Source organism: Lathamus discolor, chromosome W (genome assembly GCF_037157495.1).
Source record: "Lathamus discolor isolate bLatDis1 chromosome W, bLatDis1.hap1, whole genome shotgun sequence".
Lineage (NCBI taxonomy): Eukaryota > Metazoa > Chordata > Aves > Psittaciformes > Psittacidae > Lathamus > Lathamus discolor.
Window position 1 is genome coordinate 6,448,874 of NC_088908.1, and position 25,211 is coordinate 6,474,084.

The window sequence follows — 25,211 nt, forward strand, 5'->3', positions numbered from 1 at the left end:
TTGTAAAGGCACACAAGCAGAGCAATAGGCTGGCATCTCCAGTAACTCAGCACTGCATAGATGAAGGCTGGAGCTTCGTACTAATCCAAAGGATGGAGCACATCACTGTAATGTCCCAGAGACCCACTTTTCCTGGGACTGGCTGATTCCATTTGAAGCACTGAACAATCCTGGTCATAGTTCCTTTGCAAGGTCATAATATGCTGCTTACGTCTTGTCGTGGAGCCCGTGCTTTTCCTGGGCAAGTTAGAGCAGATAAGACCTTACAGAAACCTGTCTCTTGGAAACATTGACCAAGCGATCCAGAAATCTAGTCCAAAGAGGAGAAAACACTCATGTTCCCAATGTGTAGTTATGCTTCTAGGTTTTGCACATGTAGATTGCCACAGCCTAGAAATTTGTTTATTGTATTTAATTTGAAATGTGTTTGCCACATCCTGGAAATTTGTTTATGGCATTTAGTGTGCACAAATCTCTGTTCTTTTATTTTGATTACTTATTTTTGTGGTAATACTGTTGACTGCTCTAGAGGCGACAAGATTCAAAACTTGATGCCGTTCCAGGCACAAAATCGTTTTCAAAGGTCTGGAGGGGCCGTGGATGATAATCTGTTCAAACTTTGCTTTAAATTGTGCAAAGACCCTGGTACAATGCATAGAGTACCTATAAAGAAGTTCTAATGCTCTGCTCAGTGGCAGCAATGGACAAATGCATCCTGACCCACCAAGGCTTCTTCTGTAACCTGTGCATGTCTCTGCCACTGCTGGCAATGAGGTCTAACTCTGAAGAACACAGTGACAAGTGATTGCAACTCACGGATTTTCTGGGAGAGCTGGACAGGTTCCTCGAGATTTGTCATTTCAGTGCTTAAAGCCCTGGCTGAAAAGGGCAGGCAGGGAATCATTTCCAAAAGGAAGTGTTGTAAAGAGCTCTAAATACAAAGAAAGACTACTTTTTCTCAAATAACTTGTCATCCTGCCTGTTTCCACTCTCTGAGGCACTGTCCGTCACCCTGATAACCTTCCCCTGCTCCCTGCTTCGTCAGCTACATCCGAACTGGCTGCCACTTGGCTCTTTGATGGCCAACGCCACTGCCATGGCTCCTGGTGCTCACGGTGGGTAAATGGATTATGCTGAATGTTCTTCCGGCTAACCCAGATCCAGGACATCTCTCCAAACCATATATTTAAATCAAATAATGCAACAGGCAAAATTTTGATCCAGTAAATCTTGACTGAGCAGACTTTCAGGGACAAGATGCTGGCAGATCTCTTCATGACAACATCAGGGAAATTTAACTGTGGCCCCAGTACAGTGTCTGAAGGACAAGTTAGCCAAGTTAGGAACGAGTCTCGGGCAAGAGGCACTGTCATTTCTTATTTACTTTGCCCCACGTGATGCAGAGAGATCTTTTAATCACCATCATACCCTGTGCCAACAATCCCTAGTGCAGGGGATGGAATTCTGAGATAAGATCAAAGCTTGCAAATTCAGTAAATACTTAGGAAAAAATCCACTTAAAGGTATCTGTACAAAAATCCCTCTGTTATATTTCAAAGTCTGGTAATCAGGGCTGCATGCTTTTGCTGAAGATCTACAAAGTCACTCTTCTATAAAACCTGTGCCACTGATCTCTGACACCTTAAATACGTCTCCAGCAAAATCAGGATGGGCTAGCACATTCTGAAAAGTCCTCTTTATTTCACAGCTTTTGTACAGCAGATGAAATATTAGCAACTTCTTATTTTATAAAAAAACCAAAACAACAGAAGAACTTCCACTCTTAAGGGGTCAAGTTTATTGCTGGTTTAATTTTGCTTTAAGGAAGATTGTCAACATAAAATCTCCTTTTTATTAAATTTCCTCCTACAGGTTTCTTGTTTTTCTTGTTTTGGGTGTGTTAATTTATCTGCCTCAGTGTATTCCTTTATTATCTCTATCCGCAAATCCTCCTTGGCTCCTTTGCTTCTTTGAAGCAGTTCCCACGCCATGTCACACACTACCCGCAATGTGAAACGTAAGTGCTATATTCAGCTACTGCTCACAAGGAGCAAAGCACAGGAGATGTAGGATTCAATTGGACTTTCAGGTAGGAAAGTGAGAGGTGACAGCAATGTGTGTTTCCGAGTTGCAAAGCTCACTGTGTGCTGAAGATGCCCATCAGGAGTTTCCCTGCTGGCCCTTCGGCTGTGGGATTAGAGTCCAAGCGCTCGTCCTCCCCTGTCACAACTCCTCTCGAAACAAGAGAGCGCACCAGAAACGATGGTTTCAAATGCACTTTTAGGAGATAAAGTGAGGAGTGACAGCAATGTTTGTGTCACAGTTTAAATCTCACTGTGTGCTAAACATGATCAGGAGGAGCTTTTTTGCAAGGCTCTTCTGCTGTTTTAGCCCAGTCTAAACATTCCTGCTATACTCTCTCTGTTGCTGCTCAGCAGAGAGTGGGCACAGAGATGGTGGATTCAGCTGGTCATTCAGTACTTTTAGTATTGTGTCACTCATCACAATGTTGATTTATTTGCTCTCAGAGTTTTTGCTCTTGATATCAGAGTTTCAGCATGTCATACCTTACTTGCAGCCAGTATTTGCTGTTTTAGTGTTTATCACCTGGTGGGCCTTGGGCTAAGGTTCTTGTTTCACTGTACTTCATGGTAATGACTTGCAATACATTAGAATCATTGATAATGAAACTGGGCTGGCATTACACAGCAAGCGTTAAGGTAACCTTGTATTATACCTTAGTTACTGGACTGTTCTTATCTCAACCCGTGGGAATCACATTCTTTCAATTCTCCTCCCCATCTGTCTGGGAGCAAGGGGAGGAAAAAGTGGGGGAGTGAGCGTGCGGCTGCATGGTTCTGAGTTACAGCCTGGGCTTAAACCACAACAAGTTTATGAATGGTTGTAATTTGCATGATTTGGCCATATCAGAAAGTACAGGGTAAAACAGAAGCACCAGGGAAAGTGTGCCAGGAGCTGGGTATTAATTATTCTCCTGCTAAAGTTTGGTGTTAGGCTTCTTATATTTAATGATGCTGTGTCTGATAACGACAGGTCTTATAGGAATGAGTTAATTTGCCAAGTCCCTTCGTAGTGCTCGGTTTTCCTTATGCTCAATGGCTATATTTAAATAACAAGAGCTTGGATTTTCTCTTCTATTTTATGGAAAGTATTTTATAAAATGCAATGAAAAAAGTTGTAATTCATGCAAAGGCTAATTTGAGGTGAGGGGGGGAAAAATGAAAACCCTTTTTCTCTGGCTCTGGGAACTCCCAGATTCCTCCCCAGCATGTGCAGACAAGGAAGTGAAAACAAGCAGAAATGGAAGCTGCAAGTCTGTTGTCAGAGGCAGTGAAGCCACTTGAAGGCATGTTCCCCACCTGGTGTGGAGACCCCATCCCATTGTATGTCCCATCACTCCAGTCTTTTGCAACATCTTGCACTCCAGGATAGGAAAAGTGCAAGAGGTCAGGAAATGGTAAGAACAGAATTAGATTTTAATTTGCTTTCCCCATTTTTAAATAATCCCTGATGCTGATAATACAGGACTTATATTCCTCTGAAGAACAGAACTAATAAACTGCCTTTTTTTTTCAAGTAAAGCTTGTTCAGGTGGTTAAACCTTATTCCAGGTGCTATTCCAAGAAATGGCAGTATTTTAAACTCCAAAAATTTTAGTCTGCAGGACAAGAAAAGTCTTATTTGAAGCTTGCATAGAGCTGTTTTTTTCATTGTGTACAAACTTTCCCCACCCCCAAAATAACACTTAACCATTTTGAAGAAAACCTTGAGCCAGGTTTTACAACTGACCCCATGTGAAAATGCTGATGCAATTGCAGTGTTAAAAATGAGCTAATATTTAATGCAAAAATGACAATTTTGTGACACATGTAATGAGTGGATGAGGTTGTCAGACCGGTCTTGTGATGTGATGGATGCTGATCATGCTGGAACATGATCAAGCAGGAGATTTTTTGCAAGGCTCTTCTGCTGTTTTAGCCCAGGCTAAACATTCCTGCTCTACTCTCTCTGTTGCTGCTCAGCAGAGAGTGGGCACAGAGATGTTGGAATCAATTGGTCTTTCAGGCAGGAAAAGAAGTGACAGCAATGTGTGTGGCAGAGTTGCAAAGCTCAGTGTGTGCTGAAGATGATCAGTGGGAACTTTCTGGACTGTCTCTTCTGCTGTTTCAGCAGAGTCCAAACGTAAGTGCTATATTCTGCTACTGCTCACAAAGAGCAAGCACAGGAGATGTATTATACAATTGGACTTTCAGGTAGGAAAGTGAGAGGTGACAGCTATATGTGTTTCAGAGTTGCGAATCTCGATGTGTGCTGAAGATGCCCAGCAGGAGTTTCCATGCTGGCCCTTCGGCTGTGAAATTAGAATCCAAGCGCTCGTCCACCCCTGTCACAAGTCCTCTCGAAACGAGAGAGCGCACCAGAAACGTTGGATTCAAATGCACTTTTAGGAGATATAGTGAGGAGTGACAGCAATGTTTGTGTCACAGTTTAAAGATCACTGTGTGCTAAACATGATTAGCAGGAGCTTTTTTTGCAATGCTCTTCTGCTGTTTTAGCCCAGGCTAAACATTCCTGCTCTACTCTCTCTGTTGCTGCTCAGCAGAGAGGGGGCACAGAGATGTTGGAATCAATTGGTCTTTCAGGCAAAAAGGGAGGAGTGACAGCAATGTGTGTTGCAGAGTTGCAAAGCTCGCTGTGCGCTGAAGATGATCAGTGGGAACTTTCTGGACTGTCTCTTCTGCTCTTTTAGGATTGGCTAAAGGTTCCTGCTCTACTCTCTCTGCTTCTGCCCAGCAGAGAAAGGGCACAGAGATTTTGGATTCAATTGGACTTTGAGGTAGGAAAGTGCGGAGCGAGAGCAATATATGAGTCACAGTTGCAAAGCTGACTGCGTGCTGAAGATGCCCTGCCGGAGCTTTCACTCCGGGCTCTTCGGCTGTGGGAGCAGAGGCCAAGAGATCGTGTTCACCTGTCACTGCTGCTGTTCAAACGAGAGAGGGCGGGAGAGACCATGGATTCAAACGGATAATTAGGAGATGAAGTGAGGAGTGACAGCAATGTGTGTTTCAGAGTTGCAAAGCTCACTGTGCGCTGAAGGTGATCTGCAAGGACTTTCCCTCCCTGCCCTTCGGAACTGGGAGCGGATTCCAAGCGCTCGTGCTCACCTTCCTCTGCTGCTCTTGAAACGAGAGTGGAGACCAGAAACGCTGGATTCAAATGCACTTTTAGGAGCTACAATGAGGAGTGACAACAGTGTGTGTGTCAAAGTTGTAAAGCTCAGTGTGTTGAAGAAGCACAAGAGCAGCCTTCAGGCCTGTCTCTTCCACTGCCTTACAGATTGCAGACATTCCTGCTCACTCTGCTGCTCAGCAGAGTGCTGGCAACGGAGTTCTTGGATTGAAATGGTCTTTTAGGAGAAAGAGTGAAGAGTGACAGCAATGTTTGTGTCAAAGTTTAAAGCTCACTGTGTGCTAAACATGATCAGGAGGAGCTTTTTTGCAAGGCTCTTCTGCTGTTTTAGCCCAGTCTAAACATTCCTTCTCTCTGTTGCTGCTCAGCAGAGAGGGGGCACAGAGATGTTGGAATCAATTGGTCTTTCAGGCAGGAAAAGGAGGAGTGACAGCAATGTGTGTTGCAGAATTGCAAAGCTCACTGTGTGCTGAAGATGCCCTGCAGGAGTTTCCCTGCTGGCCCTTCGTCTGTGGGATTAGAGCCCAAGCGCTGCTCCTCCCTTTCACAACTCCTCTCGAAACGAGAGAGCGCACCAGAAACGTTGGCTTCAAATGCACTTTTAGGAGATAAAGTGAGGAGTGACAGCAATGTTTGTGTCACAGTTTAAAGATCACTGTGTGCTAAACATGATTAGCAGGAGCTTTTTTTGCAATGCTCTTCTGCTGTTTTAGCCCAGGCTAAACATTCCTGCTCTACTCTCTCTGTTGCTGCTCAGTAGAGAGCGGGCACAGAGATGGTGGATTCAGTTGGTCTTTCTTTCAGGCAGGAAAGGGAGGAGTGACAGCAATGCGTGTTGCTGAGTTGCAAAGCTCGCTGTGCGCTGAAGATGATCAGTGGGTACTTTCTGGACTGTCTCTTCTGCTGTTTCTGCAGAGTCCAAACGTAAGTGCTATATTCTGCTACTGCTCATAAAGAGCAAGCACAGGAGATGTAGGATTCAATTGGACTTTCAGGTAGGAAAGTGAGAGGTGACAGCAATGTGTGTTTCAGAGTTGCAAAGCTCACTGTGTGCTGAAGATGCCCAGCAGGATTTTCCATGCTGGCCCTTCGGCTGTGGGATTAGAGTCCAAGCGCTCGTCCACCCCTGTCACAACTCCTCTCGAAACGAGAGAGCGCACCAGAAACGTTGGATTCAAATGCACTTTTAGGAGATAAAGTGAGGAGTGACAGCAATGTTTGTGTCACAGTTTAAAGCTCACTGTGTGCTAAACATGATCAGGAGGATCTTTTTTTGCAATGCTCTTCTGCTGTTTTAGCCCAGTCTAAACATTCCTGCTCTACTCTCTCTGTTGCTGCTCAGCAGAGAGTGGGCACAGAAATGTTGGAATCAATTGGTCTTCCAGGCAGGAAAAGGAGGAGTTACAGCAATGTGTTTTGCAGAGTTGCAAAGCTCACTGTGTGCTGAAGATGCCCTGCAGGAGTTTCCCTGCTGGCCCTTCGTCTGCTGGATTAGAGTCCAAGCGCTGCTCCTCCCCTGTCACAACTCCTCTCGAAACGAGAGAGAGCACCAGAAACTTTGGATTCAAATGCACTTTTAGGAGATAAAGTGAGGAGTGACAGCAATGTTTGTGTCACAGTTTCAAAGCTCACTGTGTGCTAAACATGATTAGCAGGAGCTTTTTTGCAAGGCTCTTCTGCTGTTTTAGCCCAGGCTAAACATTCCTGCTCTACTCTCTCTGTTGCTGCTCAGCAGAGAGTGGGCACAGAGATGTTGGAATCAATTGGTCTTTCAGGCAAAAAGGGAGGAGTGACAGCAATGTGTGTTGCAGAATTGCAAAGCTCACTGTGTGCTGAAGATGCCCTGCAGGAGTTTCCCTGCTGGCCCTTCGTCTGTGGGATTAGAGCCCAACCACTGCTCCTCCCTTTCACAACTCCTCTCGAAACGAGAGAGCGCACCAGAAACGTTGGCTTCAAATGCACTTTTAGGAGATAAAGTGAGGAGTGACAGCAATGTTTGTGTCACAGTTTAAAGCTCACTGTGTGCTAAACATGATCAGGAGGAGCTTTTTTTGCAATGCTCTTCTGCTGTTTTAGCCCAGTCTAAACATTCCTGCTCTACTCTCTCTGTTGCTGCTCAGCAGAGAGGGGGCACAGAGATGTTGGAATCAATTGGTCTTTCAGGCAGGAAAAGGAGGAGTTACAGCAATGTGTTTTGCAGAGTTGCAAAGCTCACTGTGCGCTGAAGATGATCAGTGGGAACTTTCTGGACTGTCTCTTCTGCTCTTTTAGCATTGGCTAAAGGTTCCTGCTCTACTCTCTCTGCTTCTGCCCAGCAGAGAAAGGGCACAGAGATTTTGGATTCAATTGGACTTTGAGGTAGGAAAGTGCGGAGCGAGAGCAATATATGAGTCACAGTTGCAAAGCTGACTGCGTGCTGAAGATGCCCTGCCGGAGCTTTCACTCCGGGCTCTTCGGCTGTGGGAGCAGAGGCCAGGAGATCGTGTTCACCTGTCACTGCTGCTGTTCAAACGAGAGAGGGCGGGAGAGACCATGGATTCAAACGGATTATTAGGAGATGAAGTGAGGAGTGACAGCAATGTGTGTTTCAGAGTTGCAAAGCTCACTGTGCGCTGAAGGTGATCTGCAAGGACTTTCCCTCCCTGCCCTTCGGAACTGGGAGCGGATTCCAAGCGCTCGTGCTCACCTTCCTCTGCTGCTCTTGAAACGAGAGTGGAGACCAGAAACGCTGGATTCAAATGCACTTTTAGGAGCTACAATGAGGAGTGACAACAGTGTGTGTGTCAAAGTTGTAAAGCTCAGTGTGTTGAAGAAGCACAAGAGCAGCCTTCAGGCCTGTCTCTTCCATTGCCTTACAGATTGCAGACATTCCTGCTCACTCTGCTGCTCAGCAGAGTGCTGGCAACGGAGTTCTTGGATTGAAATGGTCTTTTAGGAGAAAGAGTGAAGAGTGACAGCAATGTTTGTGTCACAGTTTAAAGCTCACTGTGTGCTAAACATGATCAGGAGGATCTTTTTTGCAAGGCTCTTCTGCTGTTTTAGCCCAGGCTAAACATTCCTGCTCTCTGTTGCTGCTCAGCAGAGAGGGGGCACAGAGATGTTGGAATCAATTGGTCTTTCAGGCAGGAAAAGGAGGAGTGACAGCAATGTGTGTTGCAGAATTGCAAAGCTCACTGTGTGCTGAAGATGCCCTGCAGGAGTTTCCCTGCTGGCCCTTCGTCTGTGGGATTAGAGCCCAAGCGCTGCTCCTCCCCTGTCACAACTCCTCTCGAAACGAGAGAGCGCACCAGAAACGTTGGCTTCAAATGCACTTTTAGGAGATAAAGTGAGGAGTGACAGCAATGTTTGTGTCACAGTTTAAAGATCACTGTGTGCTAAACATGATTAGCAGGAGCTTTTTTGCAAGGTTCTTCTGCTCTTTTAGCCCAGGCTAAACATTCCTGCTCTACTCTCTCTGTTGCTGCTCAGCAGAGAGTGGGCACAGAGATGTTGGAATCAATTGGTCTTTCAGGCAAAAAGGGAGGAGTGACAGCAATGTGTGTTGCAGAGTTGCAAAGCTCGCTGTGCGCTGAAGATGATAAGTGGGAACTTTCTGGACTGTCTCTTCTGCTCTTTTAGCATTGGCTAAAGGTTCCTGCTCTACTCTCTCTGCTTCTGCCCAGCAGAGAAAGGGCGCAGAGATTTTGGATTCAATTAGACTTTGAGGTAGGAAAGTGCGGAGCGAGAGCAATATATGTGTCACAGTTGCAAAGCTGACTGCGTGCTGAAGATGCCCTGCCGGAGCTTTCACTCCGGGCTCTTCGGCTGTGGGAGCAGAGGCCAAGAGATCGTGTTCACCTGTCACTGCTGCTGTTCAAACGAGAGAGGGCGGGAGAGACCATGGATTCAAACGGATTATTAGGAGATGAAGTGAGGAGTGACAGCAATGTGTGTTTCAGAGTTGCAAAGCTCACTGTATGCTGAAGATGCCCAGCAGGATTTTCCCTGCTGGCCTTTCAGCTGTGGGATTAGAGTCCAAGCGCTCGTCCTCCCCTGTCACAACTACTCTCGAAATGAGAGAGCGCACCAGAAACGATGGTTTCAAATGCACTTTTAGGAGATAAAGTGAGGAGTGACAGCAGTGTTTGTGTCACAGTTTCATAGCTGACTGTGTGCTAATAATGATCAGCAGGAGCTTTTTTGCAAGGCTCTTCTGCTGTTTTAGCCCAGTCTAAACATTCCTGCTATAGTCTCCCTGTTGCTGCTCAGCAGAGAGCGGGCACAGAGATGGTGGAATCAGTTAGTCTTTCAGGCAGGAAAGGGAGGATTGACAGCAATGTGTGTTGCAGAGCTGTAAAGCTCGCTGTGCGCTGAAGATGATCAGTGGGATCTTTCTGGACTGTCTCTTCTGCTGTTTCAGCAGAGTGCAAACGTATGGGCTATATTCTGCTACTGCTCACAAGGAGCAAAGCACAGGAGAAGAGGGATTCAATTGGACTTTCAGGTAGGAAAGGGAGAGGTGACAGCAATGTGTGTTGCAGAGTTGCAAAGCTCACTGTGTGCTGAAGATGCCCAGCAGGAGTTTCCCTGCTGGCCCTTCGGCTGTGGGATTAGAGTCCACGCGCTCGTCCTCCCCTGTCACAACTCCTCTCGAAATGAGAGAGCGCACCAGAAACGATGGTTTCAAATGCACTTTTAGGAGATAAAGCGAGGAGGGACAGCAAAGGTTGTGTCACAGATTCAAAGCTCACTGTGTGCTAAACATGATCAGCAGGAGCTTTTTTGCAAGGATCTTCTGCTGTTTTAGACCAGTCTAAACATTCCTGCTCTACTCTCTCTATTGCTGCTCAGCAGAGAGGGGGCACAGAGATGGTAGAATCAGTTTGTCTTTCAGGCAGGAAAGGGAGGACTGACAGCAATGTGTGTTGCAGAGTTGCAAAGCTCGCTGTGCGCTGAAGATGATGAGTGGGAACTTTCAGGACTGTCTCTTCCTCTGTTTCAGCAGAGTGCAAACGTATGGGCTATATTCGGCTACTGCTCACAAGGAGCAAAGCACAGGAGAAGTAGGATTCAATTGCACTTTCAGGTAGGGAAGTGTGAGGTGACAGCAATGTGTGTTTCAGAGTTGCAAAGCTCGCTGTGCGCTGAAGATGATCAGTGGGTACTTTCTGGACTGTCTCTTCTGCTGTTTCAGCAGAGTGCAAACTTAAGTGCTATATTCTGCTACTGCTCACAAGGAGCAAAGCACAGGAGAAGTAGGATTCAATTGGACTTTCAGGTAGGAATGTGAGAGGTGACAGCAATGTGTGTTTCAGATTTGCAAAGCTCACTGTGTGCTGAAGATGCCCATCAGGAGTTTCCCTGCTGGCCCTTCGGCTGTGGGATTAGAGTCCAAGCGCTCGTCCTCCCCTGTCACAACTCCTCTCGAAACGAGAGAGCGCACCAGAAACGATGGATTCAAATGCACTTTTAGGAGATAAAGTGAGGAGTGACAGCAATGTTTGGGTCACAGTTTAAAGCTCACTGTTTGCTAATCATGATCAGCAGGAGCTTTTTTGCAAGGCTCTTCTACTGTTTTAGCCCAGTCTAAACATTCCTGCTAAACTCTCTCTGTTGCTGCTCAGCAGAGAGCAGGTACAGAGATGATGGATTCAGCTGGTCTTCAAGGCAAAAAGGGAGGAGTGACAGCAATGTGTGTTGCAGAGTTGCAAAGCTCGCTGTGCGCTGAAGATGATCAGTGGGTACTTTCTGGACTGTCTCTTCTGCTGTTTCAGCAGAGTCCAAGCGTAAGTGCTATATTCTGCTACTGCTCACAAGGAGCAAGCACAGGAGATGTAGTATTCAATTGGACTTTCAGGTAGGATAGTGAGAGGTGACAGCTATATGTGTTTCAAAGCTGCAAAGCTCACTGTGTGCTGAAGATGCCCAGCAGGAGTTTCCCTGCTGGCCCTTCGGCTGTGGGATTAGAGTCCAAGCACTCGTCCTCCCCTGTCAGAACTCCTCTCGAAACGAGAGAGCGCACCAGAAACGATGGAGTCAAATGCACTTTTAGGAGATAAAGTGAATGACAGCAATGTTTGTGTCGCAGTTTAATGCTCACTGTGCGCTAAACATGATCAGCAGGAGCTTTTTTGCAAGGCTCTTCTGCTGTTTTAGCCCAGTCTAAACATTCCTGCTATACTCTCCCTGTTGCTGCTCAATAGAGTGCGGGCTCAGAGATGGTGGAATCAGTTGGTCTTTCAGGCAGGAAAGGGAGGAGTGACAGCAATGTGTGCTGCAGATTTGCAAAGCTCGCTGTGCGCTGAAGATGATCAGTGGGAACTTTCAGGACTGTCTCTTCTGCTGTTTCAGCAGAGTGCAAACGTATGGGCTATATTCTGCTACTGCTCACTAAGAGCAAGCACAGGTGATGTAGGTTTCAATTGGACTTTCAGGTAGGAAAGTGAGAGGTGACAGCAATGTGTGTTGCAGTGTTGCAAAGCTCGCTGTGCACTGAAGATGAGCAATGGGAAATTTCTGGACTGTCTCTTCTGCTGTTTCAGCAGAGTCCAAACGTAAGTGCTATATTCAGCTACTGCTTACAAGGAGCAAAGCACAGGAGATGTAGGATTCAATTGGACTTTCAGGTAGGAAAGTCAGAGGTGACAGCAATGTGTGTTTCAGAGTAGCAAAGCTCAATGTGTGCTGAAGATACCCATCAGGAGTTTCCCTGCTGGCCCTTCGGCTGTGGGATTAGAGTCCAAGCGCTCGTCCTCCCCTGTCACAACTCCTCTCGAAACGAGAGAGCGCACCAGAAACGATGGTTTCAAATGCACTTTTAGGAGATAAAGTGAGGAGTGACAGCAACGTTTGTGTCACAGTTTAAAGCACACTGTGCGCTAAACATGAAAAGCAGGAGCTTTTTTGCAAGGCTCTTCTGCTGTTTTAGCCCAGTCTAAACATTCCTGCTATACTCTCTCTGTTGCTGCTCAGCAGAGAGCGGACACAGAGATGGTGGAATCAGTTGGTCTTTCAGGTAGGAAAGGGAGGAGTGACAGCAATGTGTGTTGCAGAGTTGCAAAGCTCGCTGTGTGCTGAAGATGATCAGTGGGAACTTTCAGGACTGTCTCTTCTGCTGTTTCAGCAGAGTGCAAACGTATGGGCTATATTCTGCTACTGCTCATAAGGACCAAAGCACAGGAGAAGTAGGATTCAATTGGACTTTCAGGTAGGAAAGTGAGAGGTGACAGCAATATGTGTTTCAGAGTTGCAAAGCTCACTGTGTGCTGAAGATGCCCAGCAGGAGTTTCCCTGCTGGCCCTTCGGCTGTGGGATTTGAGTCCAAGCGCTCGTCCTCCCCTGTCACATATGCTCTTGAAACGAGAGAGGGCAACAAAAACGTTGGACTCAAATGCACTTTTAGGAGATAAAGTGAGGAGTGACTGCAATGTTTGTGTCACAGCTTCAAAGCTCACTGTGTGCTAAACATGATCAGCAAGAGCTTTTTTGCAGGGCTCTTCTGCTGTTTTAGCCCAGTCTAAACATTCCTGCTATACTCTCTCTGTTGCTGCTCAGCAGAGAGCGGGCACAGAGAATGTGGAATCAGTTGGTCTTTCAGGCAGAAAAGGTAGGAGTGAAAGCAATGCGTGTTGCAGATTTGCAAAGCTCACTGTGCGCTGAAGATGATCAGTGGGAACTTTCTGGTCTGTCTCTTCTGCTGTTATAGCAGAGTCCAAACGTAAAGTGCTATATTCTGCTACTGCTCACTAAGAGCAAGCACAGGTGATGTAGGATTCAATTGGACTTTCAGGTAGGAAAGTGAGAGGTGACAGCAATGTGTGTGTCAGAGTTGCAAAGCTCGCTGTGCGCTGAAGATGATCAGTGGGAACTTTCTGGACTGTCTCTTCTGCTGTTATAGCAGAGTCCAAACGTAGTTTGCTGTAGAGCAACAGAGAGAGTAGAGCAGGAATGTTTAGACTGGGCTAAAACAGCAGAAGAGCCTTGCAAAAAAGCTCCTCCTGATCATGTTTTGCACACAGTGATCTTTAAACTGTGACACAAACATTGCTGTCACTCCTCACTTTATCTCCTAAAAGTGCATTTGAAGCCAAAGTTTCTGGTGCGCTCTCTCGCTTCGAGAGCAGTTGTGACAGGGGAGGACGAGCGCTTGGATTCTAATTTCACAGCCGAAGGGCCAGCATGGAAACTCCTGCTGGGCATCTTCACCACACATTGAGATTCGCAACTCTGAAACACATATTGCCGTCGCCTCTCACTTTCCTACCTGAAAGTCCAATTGAATCCTACATCTCCTGTGCTTGCTCTTTGTGAGCAGTAGCAGAATATAGCACTTACGTTTGGACTCTGCTGAAACAGCAGAAGAGACAGTCCTGAAAGTTCCCACTGATCATCTTCAGCGCACAGCGAGCTTTGCAACTCTGCAACACACATTGCTGTCACTTCTTTTCCTGCCTGAAAGACAAATTGATTCCAACATCTCTGTGCCCACTCTCTGCTGAGCAGCAACAGAGAGAGTAGAGCAGGAATGTTTAGCCTGGGCTAAAACAGCAGAAGAGCCTTGCAAAAATTCTCCTGCTTGATCATTTTTTGCACACAGTGAGCTTTAAACTGTGACACAAACGCTGTCACTCCTCACTTTATCTCCTAAAAGTGCATTTGAATCCAAAGTTTCTGGTTCGCTCTCTCGTTTCGAGAGGAGTTGTGACAGGGGAGGAGCAGCGCTTGGGCTCTAATCCCACAGACGAAGGGCCAGCAGGGAAACTCCTGCAGGGCATCTTCAGCACACAGTGAGCTTTGCAATTCTGCAACACACATTGCTGTCACTCCTCCTTTTCCTGCCTGAAAGACCAATTGATTCCAACATCTCTGTGCCCACTCTCTGCTGAGCAGCAACAGAGAGAAGGAATGTTTAGACTGGGCTAAAACAGCAGAAGAGCCTTGCAAAAAAGCTCCTCCTGATCATGTTTAGCACACAGTGAGCTTTAAACTGTGACACAAACATTGCTGTCACTCTTCACTCTTTCTCCTAAAAGACCATTTCAATCCAAGAACTCCGTTGCCAGCACTCTGCTGAGCAGCAGAGTGAGCAGGAATGTCTGCAATCTGTAAGGCAGTGGAAGAGACAGGCCTGAAAACTGCTCTTGTGCTTCTTCAACACACTGAGCTTTACAACTTTGACACACACACTGTTGTCACTCCTCATTGTAGCTCCTAAAAGTGCATTTGAATCCAGCGTTTCTGGTCTCCACTCTCGTTTCAAGAGCAGCAGAGGAAGGTGAGCACGAGCGCTTGGAATCCGCTCCCAGTTCCGAAGGGCAGGGAGGGAAAGTCCTTGCAGATCATCTTCAGCGCACAGTGAGCTTTGCAACTCTGAAACACACATTGCTGTCACTCCTCACTTCATCTCCTAATAATCCGTTTGAATCCATGGTCTCTCCCGCCCTCTCTCGTTTGAACAGCAGCAGTGACAGTTGAACACGATCTCTTGGCCTCTGCTCCCACAGCCGAAGAGCCCGGAGTGAAAGCTCCGGCAGGGCATCTTCAGCACGCAGTCAGCTTTGCAACTGTGACACATATATTGCTCTCGCTCCGCACTTTCCTACCTCAAAGTCCAATTGAATCCAAAATCTCTGTGCCCTTTCTCTGCTGGGCAGAAGCAGAGAGAGTAGAGCAGGAACCTTTAGCCAATGCTAAAAGAGCAGAAGAGACAGTCCAGAAAGTTCCCACTGATCATCTTCAGCGCACAGCGAGCTTTGCAACTCTGCAACACACATTGCTGTCACTCCTCCCTTTTTGCCTGTAAGACCAATTGATTCCAACATCTCTGTGCCCACTCTCTGCTGAGCAGCAACAGAGAGAGTAGAGCAGTAATGTTTAGCCTGGGCTAAAACAGCAGAAGAGCCTTGCAAAAAAGCTCCTGCTAATCATGTTTAGCACACAGTGATCTTTAAACTGTGACACAAACATTGCTGTCACTCCTCACTTTATCTCCTAAAAGTGCATTTGAAGCCAACGTTTCTGGTGCGCTCTCTCGTTTCGAGAGGAGTTGTGACAGGGGAGGAGGAGCGCTTGGACTCTAATCCCACAGCCGAAGGGCCAGCAGGGAAACTCCTGCTGGGCATCTTCAGCACACAGTGAGCTTTGCAACACTGAAACACATATAGCTGTCACCTCTCACTTTCCTACCTGAAAGTCCAATTGAATCCTACTTCTCCTGTGCTTTGCTCCTTGTGAGCAGTAGCAGAATATAGCCCATACGTTTGCACTCTGCTGAAACAGCAGAAGAGACAGTCCTGAAAGTTCCCACTGAAGAAGGCAGAGAGTTGTGGTCAATGGCGCAGAATCTAGCTGGAGGTCTGTGACTAGTGGAGTTCCTCAGGGGTCGGTGCTGGGACCGGTGCTGTTTAATATTTTCATCAATGACCTGGATGAGGGAACTGAGTGCACCCTCAGCAAGTTTGCTGATGACACAAAACTGGGAGGAGTGGCTGACACACCAGAGGACTGTGCTGCCATTCAGCGAGACCTGGACAGGCTGGAGAGTTGGGCGGGGAGAAACTTGATGAAATTTAACAAGGGCAAGTGTAGAGTCTTGCATCTGGGGAAGAACAACCCCATGTACCAGTACAGGTTGGGGGGTGACCTGCTGGAAAGTAGTGAAGGGGAAAGGGACCTGGGGGTCCTGGTGGATAGGAGGATGACCATGAGCCAGCAATGTGCTCTTGTGGCCAAGAAGGCTAAACGGCATCTTAGGGTGCATTAGAAAGGGAGTGGTTAGTAGGTCAAGAGAGGTTCTCCTCCCCCTCTACTCAGCCTTGGTGAGGCCGCATCTGGAATATAGCGTCCAGTTCTGGGCCCCTCTGTTCAAGAAGGACAGGGAATTGCTTGAAGGAGTCCAGCGCAGAGCCACAAAGATGATTAAGGGAGTGGAACATCTCCCTTATGAGGAGAGGCTGAGGGAGCTGGGTCTCTTTAGCTTGCAAAAGAGGAGACTGAGGGGTGACCTCATCAATGTTTACAAATATGTGAAGGGTAGGTGTCAGGATGATGGAGCTAGGCTTTTTTCAGTGATATCCAGTGATAGGACAAGGGGCAATGGGTGTAAACTGGAACATAGGAAGTTCCACGTTAACATCAGGAAGAACTTCTTTACTGTAAGAGTGACAGAGCACTGGAACAGGTTGCCCAGGGGGGTTGTGGAGTCTCCTACACTGGAGATATTCAAGGCCCGCCTGGACAAGTTCCTGTGTGATGTACTGTAGGTTACCCTGCCCTTGCAGGGGGGTTGGACTAGATGATCTTTTTAGGTCCCTTCCAACCCTTGGGATTCTGTGATTCTGTGATTCTGTGATCACCATCAGCGCACAGCGAGCTTTGCAACTCTGCAACACACATTGCTGTCACTCCTCCCTTTCCTACCTGAAAGACCAACTGATTCCACCATCTCTGTGTCCGCTCTCAGCTGAGCATCAACAGAGAGAGTATAGCTGGAATGTTTAGACTGGGCTAAAACAGCAGAAGAGCCTTGCAAAAAAGCTCCTGCTGATCATGTTTAGCACACAGTGAGTTTTGAAGCTGTGACACAAACATTGCTGGCACTCCTCACTTTATCTCCTAAAAGTGCATTTGAAACCATCGTTTCTGGTGCGCTCTCTCGTTTCGAGAGGAGTTGTGACAGGGGAGGACGAGCGCTTGGACTCTAATCCCACAGCCAAAGGGCGCGCAGGGAAAATCCTGCTGGGCATCTTCAGCACACATTGAGCTTTGCTACTCTGAAACACACATTGCTGTCACCACTCACTTTCCTACCTGAAAGTCCAATTGAATCCTACATCTCCTGTGCTTGCTCCTTGTGAGCAGTAGCAGAATATAGCACTTACGTTCAGATTCTGCTGAAACAGCTGAAGAGACAGTCCAGAAAGTTAACACTGATCATCTTCAGCGCACAGCGAGCTTTTCAGCTCTGCAGCACACATTGCTGTCACTCCTCCCTTTCCTGCCTGAAAGACCAATTGATTCCAACATCTCTGTGCCCTCACTCTATTGAGCAGCAACAGGGAGAGTATAGCAGGAATGTTTAGACTGGGCTAAAACAGCAGAAGAGCCTTGCAAAAAAGCTCCAGCTTTTCATGTTTAGCGCACAGTGAGCTTTAAACTGCGACACAAACATTGCTGCCACTCACTTTATCTCCTAAAAGTGCATTTGAATCTATCGTTTCTGGGGCGCTCTCTCGTTTCGAGAGGAGTTGTGACAGGGGAGGACGAGCGCTTGGACTCTAATCCCACAGCAGAAGGGCGTGCAGGGAAAGTCCTGCTGGGCATCTTCAGCACACAGTGAGCTTTGCAACTCTGAAACACATATAGCTGTCACCTCTGACTTTCCTAGTTGAAAGTCCAATTGAATCATATATCTCCTGTGCTTGCTCCTTGTGAGCAGTAGCAGAATATAGCACTTACGTTTGCACTCTGCTGAAACAGCAGAAGAGACAGTCCTGAAAGTTCCCACTGATCATCTTCAGCGCACAGCGAGCTTTGCAACTCTGCAACACACATTGCTGTCACTCCTCCCTTTCCTGCCTGAAAGACCAATTGATTCCACCATCTCTGTGCCCGCACTCTATTGAGCAGCAACAGGGAGAGTATAGCAGGAATGTTTAGACTGGGCTAAAACAGCAGAAGAGCCTTGCAAAAAAGCTCCAGCTTTTCATGTTTAGCGCACAGTGAGCTTTAAACTGCGACACAAACATTGCTGCCACTCACTTTATCTCCTAAAAGTGCATTTGAAACCATCGTTTCTGCTGCGCTCTCTCGTTTCGAGTGGAGTTGTGACAGGGGAGGACGAGCGCTTGGACTCTAATCCCACAGCCGAAGGGCGTGCAGGGAAACTCCTGCTGGCCATCTTCAGCACACAGTGATCTTTGCAACCCTGAACACATATAGCTGTCACCTCTCCCTTTCCTACCTGAAAGTCCAATTGAATCCTACAACTCCTGTGCCGCAATTTGTGAGCAGTAGCAGAATATAGCACTTACGTTTGGACTCTGCTGAAACAGCAGAAGAGACAGTCCAGAAAGTTCCCACTGATCATCAGCGCACAGCGAGCTTTGCAACTCTGCAACACACATTGCTGTCACTCCTCCTCTTCCTGCCTGAAAGACCAAAAGATTCCACCATCTCTGTGCCTGCTCTCTGCTGAGCAGCAACAGGGAGAGAAGAGCAATAATGTTTAGACTGGGCTAAAACAGCAGAAGAGCCTTGCAAAAAAGCTCCTGCTGATCATGTTTAGCACACAGTGAGCTTTGAGGCTGTGACACAAACATTGCTGTCACTCCTCACTTTATCTCCTAAAAGTGCATTTGAGTCCAACGTTTTTGGTGCCCTCTCTCGTTTCAAGAGCAGATGTGACAGGGGAGGACGAGCGCTTGGACTCTAATCCCACAGCCGAAGGGCCAGCAGGGAAACTCCTGATGGGCATCTTTAGCACCCAGTGAGCTTTGCAACTCGGAAACACACATTGCTGTCACCTCTCACTTTCCTACCTGAAAGTCCAATTGAATCCTACTTCTCCTGTGCTTTGCTCCTTGTGAGCAGTAGCAGAATATAGCCCATACGTTTGGACTCTGCTGAAACAGAAGAGACAGTCCTGAAAGTTCCCACTGATCATCTTCAGCGCACAGCGAGCTTTGCAACTCTGCAACACACATTGCTGTCACTCCTCCCTTTCCTGCCTGAAAGGCCAACTGAATCCACCATCTCTGTGCCCGCTCTCTGCTGAGCAGCAACAGGGAGAGTATAGCAGGAATGTTTAGACTGGGCTAAAACAGCAGAAGAGCCTTGCAAAAAAGCTCCTGCTGATCATGATTAGCACACAGTGAGCTTTGAAGATGTGACACAAGCATTGCTGTCACTCCTCACTTTATCTCCTAAAAGTGCACTTGAAACCATCGTTTCTGGTGCGCTCTCTCGTTTCGAGAGGAGTTGTGACAGGGGAGGACGAGCGCTTGGACTCTAATCCCACAGCCGAAGGGCCAGCAGGGAAACTCCTGATGGGCATCTTCAGCACACAGTGAGCTTTGCTACTCTGAAACACACATTGCTGTCACCTCTCACTTTCCTACCTGAAAGTCCAATTGAATCCTACTTCTCCTGTGCTTTGCTCCTTGTAAGCAGTACCTGAATATAGCACTTACGTTTGCACTCTGCTGAAACAGCAGTAGAGACAGTCCAGAAATTTCCCATTGCTCATCTTCAGTGCACAGCGAGCTTTGCAACACTGCAACACACATTGCTGTCACACCTCCCTTTCCTGCCTGAAAGACCAACTGAAACCACCATCTCTGTGCCAGCTCTCTGCTGAGCAGCAACAGGGAGAGTATAGCAGGAATGTTTAGACTGTGCTAAAACAGCAGAAGAGCCTTGCAAAAAAGCTCCTGCTGATCATGTTTAGCACACAGTGAGCTTTTAACTGTGACACAAACATTGCTGTCACTCCTCACTTTATCTCCTAAAAGTGCATTTGACTCCATCGTTTCTGGGGCGCACTCTTGTTTCCAGAGGAGTTGTGACAGGGGAGGACGAGCGCGTGGACTCTAATCCCACAGCCGAAGGGCCAGCAGGGAAACTCCTGCAGGGCATCTTCAGCACACAATGAGCTTTGCAACTCTGCAAAACACGTTGCTGTCACTCCTCCTTTTCCTGCCTGGAAGACCTATTGATTCCAACATCTCTGTGCCCACTCTCTGCTGAGCAGCAACAGAGAGAGTAGAGCAGGAATGTTTAGACTGGGCTAAAACAGCAGAAGAGCCTTGCAAAAAAGCTCCTCCTGATCATGTTTAGCACACAGTGAGCTTTAAACTGTGACACAAACATTGCTGTCACTCTTCACTCTTTCTCCTAAAAGACCATTTCAATCCAAGAACTCCGTTGCCAGCACTCTGCTGAGCAGCAGAGTGATCAGGAATGTCTGCAATCTGTAAGGCAGTGGAAGAGACAGGCCTGAAGGCTGCTCTTGTGCTTCTTCAACACACTGAGCTTTACAACTGTGACACACACACTGTTGCCACTCCTCATTGTAGCTCCTAAAAGTGCATTTGAATCCAGCGTTTCTGGTCTCCACTCTCGTTTCAAGAGCAGCAGAGGAAGGTGAGCACGAGCGCTTGGAATCCGCTCCCAGTTCCGAAGGGCAGGGAGGGAAAGTCCTTGCAGATCATCTTCAGCGCACAGTGAGCTTTGCAACTCTGAAACACACATTGCTGTCACTCCTCACTTCATCTCCTAATAATCCGTTTGAATCCATGGACTCTCCCGCCCTCTCTCGTTTGAACAGCAGCAGTGACAGGTGAACACGATCTCTTGGCCTCTGCTCCCACAGCCGAAGAGCCCGGAGTGAAAGCTCCGGCAGGGCATCTTCAGCACGCAGTCAGCTTTGCAACTGTGACACATATATTGCTCTCGCTCCGCACTTTCCTACCTCAAAGTCCAATTGAATCCAAAATCTCTGTGCCCTTTCTCTGCTGGGCAGAAGCAGAGTAGAGCAGGAACCTTTAGCCAATGCTAAAAGAGCTGAAGAGACAGTCCAGAAAGTTCCCACTGATCATCTTCAGCGCACAGCGAGCTTTGCAACACTGCAACACACATTGCTGTCACTCCTCCCTTTTTGCCTGAAAGACCAGCTGAATCCACCAACTCTGTGCCCGCTCTCTGCTGAGCAGCAACAGAGAGAGTAGAGCAGGAATTTTTAGACCTGCCTAAAACAGCAGAAGAGCCTTGAAAAAAATCTCCTGCTTGATCATGTTTTGCACACAGTGAGCTTTAAACTGTGACACAAACATTGCTGTCACTCCTCACTTTATCTCCTAAAAGTGCATTTGAATCCAAAGTTTCTGGTGTGCTCTCTCGTTTCGAGAGGAGTTGTGACAGGGGAGGAGCAGCGCTTGGACTCTAATCCCACAGACGAAGGGCCAGCAGGGAAACTCCTGCAAGGCATATTCAGCACACAGTGAGCTTTGCAATTCTGCAAAACACATTGCTGTAACTTCTCCTTTTCCTGCCTGGAAGACCTATTGATTCCAACATCTCTGTGCCCACTCTCTGCTGAGCAGCAACAGAGAGAGTAGAGCAGGAATGTTTAGACTGGGCTAAAACAGCAGAAGAGCCTTGCAAAAAAGCTCCTCCTGATCATGTTTAGCACACAGTGAGCTTTAAACTGTGACACAAACATTGCTGTCACTCTTCACTCTTTCTCCTAAAAGACCATTTCAATCCAAGAACTCCGTTGCCAGCACTCTGCTGAGCAGCAGAGTGATCAGGAATGTCTGCAATCTGTAAGGCAGTGGAAGAGACAGGCCTGAAGGCTGCTCTTGTGCTTCTTCAACACACTGAGCTTTACAACTGTGACACACACACTGTTGCCACTCCTCATTGTAGCTCCTAAAAGTGCATTTGAATCCAGCGTTTCTGGTCTCCACTCTCGTTTCAAGAGCAGCAGAGGAAGGTGAGCACGAGCGCTTGGAATCCGCTCCCAGTTCCGAAGGGCAGGGAGGGAAAGTCCTTGCAGATCATCTTCAGCGCACAGTGAGCTTTGCAACTCTGAAACACACATTGCTGTCACTCCTCACTTCATCTCCTAATAATCCGTTTGAATCCATGGACTCTCCCGCCCTCTCTCGTTTGAACAGCAGCAGTGACAGGTGAACACGATCTCTTGGCCTCTGCTCCCACAGCCGAAGAGCCCGGAGTGAAAGCTCCGGCAGGGCATCTTCAGCACGCAGTCAGCTTTGCAACTGTGACACATATATTGCTCTCGCTCCGCACTTTCCTACCTCAAAGTCCAATTGAATCCAAAATCTGTGTGCCCTTTCTCTGCTGGGCAGAAGCAGAGTAGAGCAGGAACCTTTAGCCAATGCTAAAAGAGCAGAAGAGACAGTCCAGAAAGTTCCCACTGATCATCTTCAGCGCACAGCGAGCTTTGCAACACTGCAACACACATTGCTGTCACTCCTCCCTTTTTGCCTGAAAGACCAGCTGAATCCACCAACTCTGTGCCCGCTCTCTGCTGAGCAGCAACAGAGAGAGTAGAGCAGGAATTTTTAGACCTGCCTAAAACAGCAGAAGAGCCTTGAAAAAAATCTCCTGCTTGATCATGTTTTGCACACAGTGAGCTTTAAACTGTGACACAAACATTGCTGTCACTCCTCACTTTATCTCCTAAAAGTGCATTTGAATCCAAAGTTTCTGGTGCGCTCTCTCGTTTCGAGAGGAGTTGTGACAGGGGAGGAGCAGCGCTTGGACTCTAATCCCACAGACGAAGGGCCAGCAGGGAAACTCCTGCAAGGCATATTCAGCACACAGTGAGCTTTGCAATTCTGCAAAACACATTGCTGTAACTTCTCCTTTTCCTGCCTGGAAGACCTATTGATTCCAACATCTCTGTGCCCACTCTCTGCTGAGCAGCAACAGAGAGAGTAGAGCAGGAATGTTTAGACTGGGCTAAAACAGCAGAAGAGCCTTGCAAAAAAGCTCCTCCTGATCATGTTTAGCACACAGTGAGCTTTAAACTGTGACACAAACATTGCTGTCACTCTTCACTCTTTCTCCTAAAAGACCATTTCAATCCAAGAACTCCGTTGCCAGCACTCCGCTGAGCAGCACAGTGAGCAGGGATGTCTGCAATCTGTAAGGCAGTGGAAGAGACAGGCCTGAAGGCTGCTCTTGTGCTTCTTCAACACACTGAGCTTTACAACTGTGACACACACACTGTTGTCACTCCTCATTGTAGCTCCTAAAAGTGCATTTGAATCCAGCGTTTCTGGTCTCCACTCTCGTTTCCAGTGCAGCAGAGGCAGGTGAGCACGAGCGCTTGGAATCCGCTCCCAGTTCCGAAGGGCAGGGAGGGAAAGTCCTTGCAGATCATCTTCAGCGCACAGTGAGCTTTGCAACTCTGAAACACACATTGCTGTCACTCCTCACTTTATCTCCTAAAAGTGCATTTCAAGCCAACGTTTCTGGTGCGCTCTCTCGCTTCGAGAGCAGTTGTGACAGGGGAGGACGAGCGCTTGGATTCTAATCCCACAGCCGAAGGGCCAGCATGGAAACTACTGCTGGGCATCTTCAGCACACATTGAGATTCGCAACTCTGAAACACATATTGCTGTCACCTCTCACTTTCCTACCTGAAAGTCCAATTGAATAATACATCTCCTGTGCTTGCTCTTTGTGAGCAGTAGCAGAATATAGCACATACGTTTGGACTCTGCTGAAACAGCAGAAGAGACAGTCCAGAAAGTTCCCACTGATCATCTTCAGCACACAGTGAGCTTTGCAACTCTGCAACACACATTGCTGTCACTCCTCCCTTTCTTGCCTGAAAGACCAACTGAATCCACCATCTCTGTGCCCGCTCTCTGCTGAGCAACAACAGAGAGAGCAGAGCAGGAATGTTTAGCCTGGGCTAAAACAGCAGAAGAGCCTGTTTTAGCCCAGACTAAACATTCCTGCTATACAAGACCTGTTTACAATTTTAGACACAAGAGCCTCTGTTGCTGCTCAGCAGAGAGTGGGCACAGAGATGTTGGAATCAATTGGTCTTCCAGGCAGGAAAAGGAGGAGTGACAGCAATGTGTGTTGCAGAATTGCAAAGCTCACTGTGCGCTGAAGATGATCTGCAAGGACTTTCCCTCCCTGCCCTTCGTCTGTGGGATTAGAGCCCAAGCGCTGCTCCTCCCCTGTCACAACTCCTCTCGAAACGAGAGAGCGCACCAGAAACGTTGGCTTCAAATGCACTTTTAGGAGATAAAGTGAGGAGTGACAGCAATGTTTGTGTCACAGTTTAAAGATCACTGTGTGCTAAACATGATTAGCAGGAGCTTTTTTTGCAATGCTCTTCTGCTGTTTTAGCCCAGGCTTAACATTCCTGCTCTACTCTCTCTGTTGCTGCTCAGTAGAGAGCGGGCACAGAGATGGTGGATTCAGTTGGTCTTTCTTTCAGGCAGGAAAGGGAGGAGTGACAGCAATGCGTGTTGCTGAGTTGCAAAGCTCGCTGCGCGCTGAAGATGATCAGTGGGAACTTTCTGGACTGTCTCTTCTGCTGTTTCAGCAGAGGCCAAACGTAAGTGCTATATTCTGCTACTGCTCACAAAGAGCAAGCACAGGAGATGTAGGATTCAATTGGACTTTCAGGTAGGAAAGTGAGAGGTCACAGCAATTTGTGTTTCAGAGTTGCGAATCTCAATGTGTGCTGAAGATGCCCTGCAGGAGTTTCCATGCTGGCCCATCGGCTGTGAAATTAGAATCCAAGCGCTCGTCCTCCCCTGTCACAACTGCTCTCGAAGCGAGAGAGCGCACCAGAAACGTTGGCTTCAAATGCACTTTTAGGACATAAAGTGAGGAGTGACAGCAATGTTTGTGTCACAGTTTAAAGATCACTGTGTGCTAAACATGATTAGCAGGAGCTTTTTTTGCAATGCTCTTCTGCTGTTTTAGCCCAGGCTAAACATTCCTGCTCTACTCTCTCTGTTGCTGCTCAGCAGAGAGTGGGCACAGAGATGTTGGAATCAATTGGTCTTTCAGGCAAAAAGGGAGTAGTGTCAGCAATGTGTGTTGCTGAGTTGCAAAGCTCGCTGTGCGCTGAAGATGATCAGTGGGAGCTTTCTGGACTGTCTCTTCTGCTCTTTTAGCATTGGCTAAAGGTTCCTGCTCTACTCTCTCTGCTTCTGCCCAGCAGAGAAAGGGCACAGAGATTTTGGATTCAATTGGAAATTTGAGGTAGGAAAGTGCGGAGCGAGAGCAATATATGTGTCACAGTTGCAAAGCTGACTGCGTGCTGAAGATGCCGTGCTGGAGCTTTCACTCCGGGCTCTTCGGCTGTGGGAGCAGAGGCCAAGAGATCGTGTTCACCTGTCACTGCTGCTGTTCAAACGAGAGAGGGCGGGAGAGACCATGGATTCAAACGGATTATTAGGAGATGAAGTGAGGAGTGACAGCAATGTGTGTTTCAGAGTTGCAAAGCTCAGTGTGTGCTGAAG